At 50.7% G+C, this 11,327-nt stretch overlaps 1 non-coding gene across 1 annotated transcript; it reads left to right on the top strand.

The window, feature by feature from the left end:
• trnak-uuu (transfer RNA lysine (anticodon UUU)) lies at positions 1-73 on the top strand. The gene has a single exon. It is a non-coding gene; the product is annotated as a tRNA-Lys (tRNA).
• The last annotated feature ends 11,254 nt before the right edge of the window (positions 74-11,327 follow it).

Here is an 11,327-nt window from a genome sequence, read left to right as displayed (position 1 = left end):
GCCTGGATAGCTCAGTCGGTAGAGCATCAGACTTTTAATCTGAGGGTCCAGGGTTCAAGTCCCTGTTCAGGCGTTGACTTTTATATCGTGAGTTTGACCCGTTGCTTTCCATCTAAACGACTTCTGGAACGCGCTTTGTAAGCTTCTGCCTGTCTCGTCCTTTTGACATCTTTGGCATTTCACACGAGTCCCGGAGTCAGAGAGTCGGAGACATAAGCAACTACAGAAACAAGCGGGATGAGTCATCGTTATACAGAAGTTCACATGACGTAGACAGGCCCATCAGCTCACGGGTCACCGTCATACACAGGTTCACATGACGTAGACTGGCCCATCGGCTCAACAGGGTATCGTCATACACAGGTTCACATGACGTAGACTGGCCCATCGGCTCAACAGGGTATCGTCATACACAGGTTCACATGACGTAGACTGGCCCATCGGCTCAACAGGGTATCGTCATACACAGGTTCACATGACGTAGACTGGCCCATCGGCTCAACAGGGTATCGTCATACACAGGTTCACATGACGTAGTTCGGCCCTTCAGCTGAACGGGCTCCTGCGATGCCACATTCGAGTCAGGCCCATCCGCCGGCGTTTGTCCCCAGCGATCTTCTGAAAGTTTCCAGTCAACGCCCCTGTCCACGTGTCTTTTAAATGTCTGTCATTGCCGTTCCGCGTACCCCGTCGGAGTTCCACTCTCCATTCCCATTTCGACAGGTCGGCCCACGGCCTCCCCTCCTGCTCCACTCCTCTCCACAGTGAGGTCACTCTCAGGTCGGAGGACCAATGGCCTCCAACCTGACGATATGAACAGTGATTTTTTTCCAACTCCTTCCCCACCACACACCCCCAGCCTCAACGCGGGCGATGCCAACAGGCTCAATAAACTGATTAGAAAGTCTGGGTGTGTTACAGGAGTCAAACTGGACACACTGGAGGCGGTGGCGGAACAGAGGACCCTACGGGAAATCCTGGCCAATACTGGACAATGTTTCTCACCCTCCGCATAGCAAATTACACAGCATCCACGCCAACCGGGGGTTTGGGAGGGGTGGGGCTCCTCAATCTCAGATGTCTGGCGGGGCCGGAGATTGTCTTCCCTGGACTTACACAGCCAAGGAAACGAGAGCGTTTCGATTGCCACTCCGGATCTGATGCATCATAATACAGGAAGATAGTGAGCACGTTAAGATTTAGCTGTATGAATAGCCTGACTGTTTTACAGAAAGTAACTGTCGGTGCAGGACTATTGGTGCATAAGGTAACTCTGACAGGAGATAGAAACATAGAAACATAGAAAATAGGTGCAGGAGTAGGCCATTCGGCCCTTCAAGCCTGCACCGCCATTCAGTACGGTCATGGCCGATCATCCAACTCAGAACCCTGTACCTGCCTTCTCTCCATACCCCCTGATCCCTTTAGCCACAAAGGCCATCTAACTCCCTCTTAAGTATAGCCAATGAACGGGCCTCAACTGTTTCATGTGGCAGAGAATTCCACAGATTCATCACTTTCTGTGTGAAGAAGTTTTTCCTCATCTCGGTCCTAAAAGGCTTCCCCTTTATCCTCAAACTGTGACTCCTCTTTCTGGACTTCCCCAATATCGGGAACAATCTTCCTGCATCTAGCCTGTCCAATCCCTTTAGGATTTTATACGTTTCGTTAAGATCCGCCCCCCCCCCCGAATCTTCTAAATACCAACGAGTATAAGCCTATCTCCCGCTCCCAGCCGCGCACACGCGGACAGTCCTCCAAATCTAGGGCAGGCCTCCGGACTTCCGACCGACCCTCGGGCTTCGCTGCGTCTAATCTCAGTCTATTCCGCATTCTCCCTCGACCGCAGTAACACATCACCCCCTTGAAAGTCAGGAAATGCGACAGCTCTGCCTTAGAAGCAGTCAGAAGTATACAGTACACTGTCACGGTTGAAGATGCTTCCCTTCAGTGGTGAACCAACTATCTCACCTCTCAGTTAAATAGCCGACCCCTAATATTGGCAATGATGTCCCGGGACAACAAGCACCCTGCTCTCAATCATGCCTTCTGGATGGAGCACTAGGACATCACAACGAAGAAGCCAGCCCTTCGGCCCACACAGTCCGTGCCAACCATTTACCGCCCAGTCCCATCGACTCACGCCCCGACTGTAGCCCTCCCCAATCGTGTAGCCAGCCAAATTTCTCTTAGGCGTTGCGGTGTTAGAGGTTTCGATCGAGTTTCTTCTCACTCCTGTAAAACTCCAGCAGATGCACGCCCAACCCGTCCAATCTCTTCTTCAAATACCGTCTTCCCATTTCACAGCGTCAGTCAATTGAACCTTCTCTGATCTCTTCCACCCCGCTTCTGTAAGAGCGGTGACCAATGCTGTGGACAATTCTCCGGTCGTGATCTCACCAGTGTCCGATATAGAAATATTATGCAATGAAATATATATATATATTGTGGAATTGTGGAATGACACTTATATACAGATATGAAATTAACATAATGTTGGCTAACGTCTATTTATGTTTTCTAATCAGGTTAATGTTGTTCCATTATTGAAGGATCGAAATGGGGATAATCCTGTAAAAGACGGGTCAGTGAGTCTCAAGTCAGTGCTTGCGAATTTGTTGGGGAAGGTTCTTAGAGACAGGATTAACGAGCATTTGGGAAGATCCAGCCTTGTTTGGAACCGTCAGCGGGGTTTTGTGTGGGGCAAGTCGTGCCCCTTACGGACCCGACTGAGCTCGGGCTCTTCTCTCTGGAGAGAGGCAGGATGAGTTATGACACGGTAGAGGTGTAGAAGGTCATTCGATACACAGATCGAGTGGATAGCCAGAGACTCCACCGTCCTTCGCCCCCCCCCACCCTCCAGGGAAAACTGGCTAACACGACGGGGGCATATTTTTTTTAGCGATTAGTGGAAAATATGGTGAGGACAGCAGATGTATGTTTTTCACACAGAGTGTGGCGGGTGCGTGAACCGCCCTGCCAGAGATGGCAGTAGAGGCAGATACTTAATGGGAATTGAAGAAACTCTTAGATAGACACGTAGATCATAGAAAACAAAAAACGGAGGGTAATGCGGGAGAGAGAGGTTAGTTTGATCTAACCCTTAAAAGATAAAATGGTCGGCATAACATCGGTGGCCGAAGGACCTGCACTTTGCAGTAATGTCTTATTGTCATAACGGGGGAGCTGGGAGCGGACCCAAATGCAAGACACAGACTCTGAAGTACTAGGAGCAGGACTTGACTAGAGTTTGGGATGTGACTGGAAGCAGACTTGGAGCTGGGACAAGAGCACAGACTAGGCTAGGAGAGCGGGACCAGGACAGGGAACTGGGAACTAGGAGCCTGTGCATGGACTCCGACCCAGAGGCTGGACAAGGACCCAGACCCCTAGGCAAGGCGAGGTGAGTCTTCAGACGAGGCAAGGTGAGGCAAGGCGAGGCTTCAGGCAGGGCTCGGGCAGGAAGGTGAAGGGAAGAGCAGGGAGCAGTCCAGCAACTGAAGCTGAACCCGGGAGCTGTTTGTGTAGCCAGCCCAAGATCTGAATCATGTGCTTCGATTAAGGCATACAACAGGACAAGGGAAAACCGGAAAACCTGTAATACGGATCGATGGGCCGGACCATGAACCGGAATGCGGACTTCACGGACTGGACCATGACACCTATGCTGTCATCTCTGTTCTGAAAGCTGTGTATTCTCTAACTCTAGTACATCCTCAAATGAGGTGCCTAATGGGTATAGGAAATGCAAGAAAAACTTAAAAATGAAATCAGGAGGACTAAAGGAAGGTATGAGAGTGCTCTAGCAGACATGAAGGAGAATCCCAAGGACTTCTACAAATATATTGAGGTTAAAAGGTTGTTCAGTCGTTAAGAAGAATCGGACTCTTCGTGACCTCATGGACTCCTGTACACCAAGCCTTCTTGTTGGCAACTGACTCTGTCGGATCCCTCAAGGCCATACGCACTGTCTGTGTAATATTATCTATCCATTGTAGCCTCTGTCGTCCTCTCCTTCTTTTACCTTCTGTTTTGCCTAACACGAGAGTCTTCTCCAAGGAATCCTGTCTTCTCATGATGTGGCCAAAATATTTGAGCTTTTATCTCATAATCAAGCCCCCTAGTGAGCAGTCGGGCTGTATTTCTTCAAGTATTGACTTGTTGGGTCTTCTTGTTGTCCAACGAACCCTTAACACTTTCCTCCAGCATCCAAATTCAAAGGCGTCGATTCTTTTGTATTCAGCCTCACTAATGGTCCAGCTCTCACCGCCATATATCACAACTGGAAATACCATAGACGTGACCATAAGGATCGCTGTAGACAATGTTGTGTCTCTGCTCTTCAGTACTTTATCCAAATTTTCCATCGCTGCCCTCCCCAGAACTAAGCATTTAATTTCGTGGCTGCAGTTACCATCTATACAAATCTTTGCACCGAGGAAGACAAGGATTGCACAAGCGTGGCCTTCTTGAAAATCAGAGTGGCCATCTATGCAAGGGTTAGGGTGGGAGGGGGATGGGTGGCGATCTTAAATTGACTGTTTGTATCTGTATTTATTCGGGAGGCGGACACAGAGTCAAGGACCGCTACGTGAAACCAAGCGACATAGGTGAAAACAAGTCTTCGCTCGGATGAGCTCAGTGCCTCCTACGCTCGCTTTGACCGTCAAAACAAGAAGGAACTCCCACGAATTCCCACGAGTCCCCGATGATTCCATGAGTTCAGTCTCTGAGGCCGGGGTGAGAGCATTCTTCAGGCGGGTGAATACATAGAAAGCATCCAGGCCAGATGGTCTACCTGACCGAATACAAAAGAACTGTGCTGAACAGTTCACTGACATATTTAACCCTTCGGGTAGGCAGTCTAAGATACCCATCTATTTCAACTATAGCATTGCCGAAGAACAACGTGGTGACCTGGCGAATTGACTACCATCCAGTAGCAATTACAAATCCTCGTGATGAAGTGCTTCGAGAGGTTGGTGATAAAACGTTTCAACTCCTGCCTGAAAGAGTCTTGTATGCACTCGAATTTCCCTACCGCCACCATCGCTCAATCCTGGAACGTCTGGACAGCGAAGAGGCGCACATCACGATGCTCTTCATCGACGACAGCTCGGCATTCAATACTATCCTCTGCCCAAAAACTCAATTCGGCCTCAATACACCCTGGTGCAGTTAGTTCCTCGATGTAACGACCTGTAGACCCCAGTCCGTTCGAATTGGTAACAACACCTCTACGGTTTCCATTAGCACATTCGCGCCACAATTCTGTGTGCCTGGACCCCTGCTCTACACGCATCATACAGGGAACTGCAAGGTCAAGCAGAGCTCAAGTTCTGTGTTTAACTGTACTGCCGGCACCGCTGCCGCTGGCCGAATCAAACGCGGTGACCACTCAGCATTTGGGAAGGAGATTGAAACTCTGGCTGAGTGGTGCTACAACAACAACGACCTCTCACTCAGTGCCGGCAAGACCAAGGGGATGATTATTGAATGCAGGAGGAGGAAGCTGGAGACCGTGAGTCAGTCTTTATCGAGGGATTAAAGGCGCAGTGGTTCAGTAAACTTTAGATACCTCACTGTAACTATTTTAGAGGATCTGTCCTGGGTCCATCACGTGAGTGCCATTACCATAAGTCATAGGAGCAGATTTAAGCCCTGTGGCCCATCGAGTTTGCTCCACTATTTCATTGTGATCCAATTTTCCTCTGAGCTCAAATCTTCTGTCTTCCCTCCATATCCCCCCATGTCCTGAACAATCAAGCATCTACCAACCACTGCCTTAAAATACGTGAAGACTTGGCCTCCACAGCTGCCTGCGGTAAATAATTCTACAGATTCACCACTCTCTGGCAAAAGACATTGCTCCTCATCCATTTTAAAATGATGCTCTTCTATCCTGAGGCTGTGTCCTCTGATCTTAGACTCTACCGCCATAGGAAACATCCTCTCCACATGCTCTATCAAGGCCCTTCAGCATTCGATAGGTTTCAATGAGGTCATCGCCCATTCTTCTAAATTCCAGTGAATGCAGGCCCAAAGGCATCAGACGCTCTACATACGATAAGTCATTCAACCCTGAAATCATTTTCGTGAACCACCTTTGAACACTCTCCAATTTCAGCACATCCTTTCCAAGATAGGAGACCCACAATCTGCTCACAATACTCCAGTCTGAAAATTACTTTCATATTCTCGTCCTCTTGAAATGAAGGCTAATATTCCGGTCTTTACCATCCCCTCCGACCTTCAACTGTCGGAGGCAGAACGCTCTGTTCTCAGTAAGGGCCTCACGTTTGTCCCCCTTCGCCCACACCTCAGCGAGTTCCGTGTTCGCCACGATGCGGAACTTTTCTTCCGCCGTCTCCGTCTCCGAGCCTACTTCTTCGGCAAGGACTCTTCCACCCCCACCGATGACCCCTTCTCCCGTCTTCATCCCTCCTCTTCTTCATGGACACCCCGCTCTGGTCTTCTGCCTGCTCTGGATCTCTTTATTGCCAACTGCCGACGGGACATCAACCGTCTCGACTTCACCGCACCTTGTCCCCATTCCAACCTCACTCCTTCGGAACGCTCTGCTCTCCACTCCCTCCGCACTAATCCTAACATTATTATTAAACCCGCTGATAAGGGGGGTGCTGTTGTAGTCTGGCGTACTGACCTCTACCTTGCCGAGGCACAGCGACAACTCGCGGATACCTCCTCTTATTTACCCCTCGATCGTGACCCCACTAAGGAGCACCAGGCCATTGTCTCCCACACTATCAACGACTTTATCCGCTCAGGGGATCTCCCTTCCACTGCTACCAACCTTATAGTTCCCACACCCCGCACTTCCCGTTTCTACCTCCTACCCAAGATCCACAAACCTGCCTGTCCTGGCCGACCTATTGTCTCAGCTTGCTCCTGCCCCACCGAACTCGTTTCTGCATACCTGGACACTGTTTTATCACCCCTTGTTCAATCCCTTCCGACCTATGTTCGTGACACTTCTCACGCTCTTAAACTTTTCGATGATTTTAAGTTCCCTGGCCCCCACCGCTTTATTTTCACCTTGGATGTCCAGTCCCTATATACTTCCATCCCCCATCAGGAAGGTCTCAAAGCTCTACGCTTCTTTTTGGATTCCAGACCTAATCAGTTCCCCTCTACCACCACTCTGCTCCGTCTAGCAGAATTAGTCCTTACTCTTAATAATTTCTCCTTTTGCTCCTCCCATTTCCTCCAAACTAAAGGTGTAGCTATGGGCACCCGCATGGGTCCTAGCTATGCCTGCCTTTTTGTTGGGTTTGTGGAATAATCTATGTTCCGTGCCTATTCTGGTATCTGTCCCCCACTTTTCCTTCGCTACATCGACGACTGCATTGGCGCTGCTTCCTGCACGCATGCAGAACTCGTTAACTTTATTAACTTTGCCTCCAACTTTCACCCTGCCCTCAAGTTTACCTGGTCCATTTCTGACACCTCCCTCCCCTTTCTAGATCTTTCTGTCTCTGTCTCTGGAGACAGCTTATCCACTGATGTCTACTATAAGCCTACTGACTCTCACAACTATCTGGACTATTCCTCTTCTCACCCTGTCTCTTGCAAAAACGCCATCCCCTTCTCGCAATTCCTCCGTCTCCGCCGCATCTGCTCTCAGGATGAGGCTTTTCATTCTAGGACGAGGGAGATGTCTTCATTTTTTAAAGAAAGGGGCTTCCCTTCCTCCACTATCAACTCTGCTCTTAAACGCATCTCCCCCATTTCACGTACATCTGCTCTCACTCCATCCTCCCACCACCCCACTAGGAATAGGGTTCCCCTGGTCCTCACCTACCACCCCACCAGCCTCCGGGTCCAACATATTATTCTCCGTAACTTCCGCCACCTCCAACGGGATCCCACCACTAAGCATATCTTTCCCTCCCCGCCTCTCTCTGCATTCCGCAGGGATCGCTCCCTACACAACTCCCTTGTCCATTCGTCCCCCCCATCCCTCCCCACTGATCTCCCTCCTGGCACTTATCCGTGTAAGCGGAACAAGTGCTACACATGCCCTTACACTTCCTCCCTTACCACCATTCAGGGCCCCAAACAGTCCTTCCAGGTGAGGCATCACTTCACCTGTGAGTCGACTGGGGTGATATACTGCGTCCGGTGCTCCCGATGTGGCCTTTTATATATTGGTGAGACCCGACGCAGACTGGGAGACCGCTTTGCTGAACATCTACGCTCTGTCCGCCAGAGAAAGCAGGATCTCCCAGTGGCCACACATTTTAATTCCACATCCCATTCCCATTCTGACATGTCTATCCACGGCCTCCTCTACTGTAAAGATGAAGCCACACTCAGGTTGGAGGAACAACACCTTATATTCCGTCAGGGTAGCCTCCAACCTGATGGCATGAACATTGACTTCTCTAACTTCCGCTAGGCCCCACCTCCCCCTCGTACCCCATCTGTTACTCTTTTTAATGCACACATTCTTTCTCTCACTCTCCTTTTTCTCCCTCTGTCCCTCTGAATATACCTCTTGCCCATCCTCTGGGTCACCCCCCCCCGTCTTTCTTCCCGGACCTCCTATCCCATGATCCTCTCGTATCCCCTTCTGCCTATCACCTGTCCAGCTCTCGGCTCCATCCCTCCCCCTCCTGTCTTCTCCTATCATTTTGCATCTCCCCCTCCCCCTCCAGCTTTCAAATCCCTTACTCACTCTTCCTTCAGTTAGTCCTGACGAAGGGTCTCGGCCTGAAACGTCGACTGCGCCTCTTCCAATAGATGCTGCCTGGCCTGCTGCGTTCACCAGCAACTTTGATGTATGTTGCTTGAATTTCCAGCATCTGCAGAATTCCTGTTGTTTGCGTTTAAATTCACTACTGCGAAGCCTCTTCCGGTGATGCCTACACCGAAGAAGTTTAGATCCTCTCTTCGACGGGAGTTCAGTGAAACCATCTCTCACTGCTCCCCATCTGTGATTTCTTCGGCTCTTCAACTTTTCGACCAGACTTTGACTCAAACTCGCGATCACTGCCATGTATCCTTTCTTGGAACGTGCCTCCGTCGCCAACTTACTCCAGTTGGCTTTAGGATTCGTTTCCAAGCCTCTCAATTTGGACCTTCTGAGGATCCCAGGTACTCACATTTCATTGACTCTGCCTCTCGCCGCTTCTCCCGTCAAGCTCTGAAGGCGACGCTCTCCGCCATGAGGAGGTACTTGGTGTCCCTATCCCAGACCCTTCCACACCTTCGGGACACTTTCTTCGCCGTCTGTAATGGTCCTACCCGCTATTTCATCCTCCGTCGGATCCACGCCTGCAATCGCCGTTTCTTTGACTTTGTCATGTTAGGCAAAGATCGCAAGATCTTACATCTACGGACTCCAGAGCCTGCCGGCCCCGACGCTAGCAGGCATGAACTTTCGGTTGCGGCCTCTGCCGTTGGTCTCGGCGGCTCCAACACCTCAGGACATATTCAAAACCCGGACTCCAGCAACGACCATGGAGACACTCAAAGCGATCGCGCAACCACCAACTGCGACTCCAGCCTTGAACTCCAGGCCGGGTCTTTATGTGCTGCTGTTGTGACTCCCGTCTCCCCTTCCCCCACCACCACTCCGCAGCCCCGTCTTCCTCAGATCCCACCGTCAGCTCCTGGGCCCTCATAGGCTCCATCTTCCTCTCACCCCAACCCTCCCCTCTCCACTGACACCCCCAGCCTCCCCCCTCCCCCCTCCCCCCTCTGATCCCAGCTCTAATCCTTGCCGGGTCTTTACCATCCCCTCCGACCTTCAACTGTCGGAGGCAGAACGCTCTGTTCTCAGTAAGGGCCTCACGTTTGTCCCCCTTCGCCCACACCTCAGCGAGTTCCGTGTTCGCCACGATGCGGAACTTTTCTTCCGCCGTCTCCGTCTCCGAGCCTACTTCTTCGGCAAGGACTCTTCAACCCCCACCGATGACCCCTTCTCCCGTCTTCATCCCTCCTCTTCTTCATGGACACCCCGCTCTGGTCTTCTGCCTGCTCTGGATCTCTTTATTGCCAACTGCCGACGGGACATCAACCGTCTCGACTTCACCGCACCTTGTCCCCATTCCAACCTCACTCCTTCGGAACGCTCTGCTCTCCACTCCCTCCGCACTAATCCTAACATTATTATTAAACCCGCTGATAAGGGGGGTGCTGTTGTAGTCCGGCGTACTGACCTCGACCTTGCCGAGGCACAGCGACAACTCGCGGATACCTCCTCTTATTTACCCCTCGATCGTGACCCCACTAAGGAGCACCAGGCCATTGTCTCCCACACTATCAACGACTTTATCCGCTCAGGGGATCTCCCTCCCACTGCTACCAACCTTATAGTTCCCACACCCCGCACTTCCCGTTTCTACCTCCTACCCAAGATCCACAAACCTGCCTGTCCTGGCCGACCTATTGTCTCAGCTTGCTCCTGCCCCACCGAACTCGTTTCTGCATACCTGGACACTGTTTTATCACCCCTTGTTCAATCCCTTCCGACCTATGTTCGTGACACTTCTCACGCTCTTAAACTTTTCGATGATTTTAAGTTCCCTGGCCCCCACCGCTTTATTTTCACCTTGGATGTCCAGTCCCTATATACTTCCATCCCCCATCAGGAAGGTCTCAAAGCTCTACGCTTCTTTTTGGATTCCAGACCTAATCAGTTCCCCTCTACCACCACTCTGCTCCGTCTAGCAGAATTAGTCCTTACTCTTAATAATTTCTCCTTTTGCTCCTCCCATTTCCTCCAAACTAAAGGTGTAGCTATGGGCACCCGCATGGGTCCTAGCTATGCCTGCCTTTTTGTTGGGTTTGTGGAATAATCTATGTTCCGTGCCTATTCTGGTATCTGTCCCCCACTTTTCCTTCGCTACATCGACGACTGCATTGGCGCTGCTTCCTGCACGCATGCAGAACTCGTTAACTTTATTAACTTTGCCTCCAACTTTCACCCTGCCCTCAAGTTTACCTGGTCCATTTCTGACACCTCCCTCCCCTTTCTAGATCTTTCTGTCTCTGTCTCTGGAGACAGCTTATCCACTGATGTCTACTATAAGCCTACTGACTCTCACAACTATCTGGACTATTCCTCTTCTCACCCTGTCTCTTGCAAAAACGCCATCCCCTTCTCGCAATTCCTCCGTCTCCGCCGCATCTGCTCTCAGGATGAGGCTTTTCATTCTAGGACGAGGGAGATGTCTTCATTTTTTAAAGAAAGGGGCTTCCCTTCCTCCACTATCAACTCTGCTCTTAAACGCATCTCCCCCATTTCACGTACATCTGCTCTCACTCCATCCTCCCACCACCCCACTAGGAATAGGGTTCCC

The sequence above is a fragment of the Mobula hypostoma genome, chromosome 31 (assembly GCF_963921235.1).
Source record: "Mobula hypostoma chromosome 31, sMobHyp1.1, whole genome shotgun sequence".
Lineage (NCBI taxonomy): Eukaryota > Metazoa > Chordata > Chondrichthyes > Myliobatiformes > Myliobatidae > Mobula > Mobula hypostoma.
This window is presented reverse-complemented; position numbering and strand designations above follow the sequence as displayed.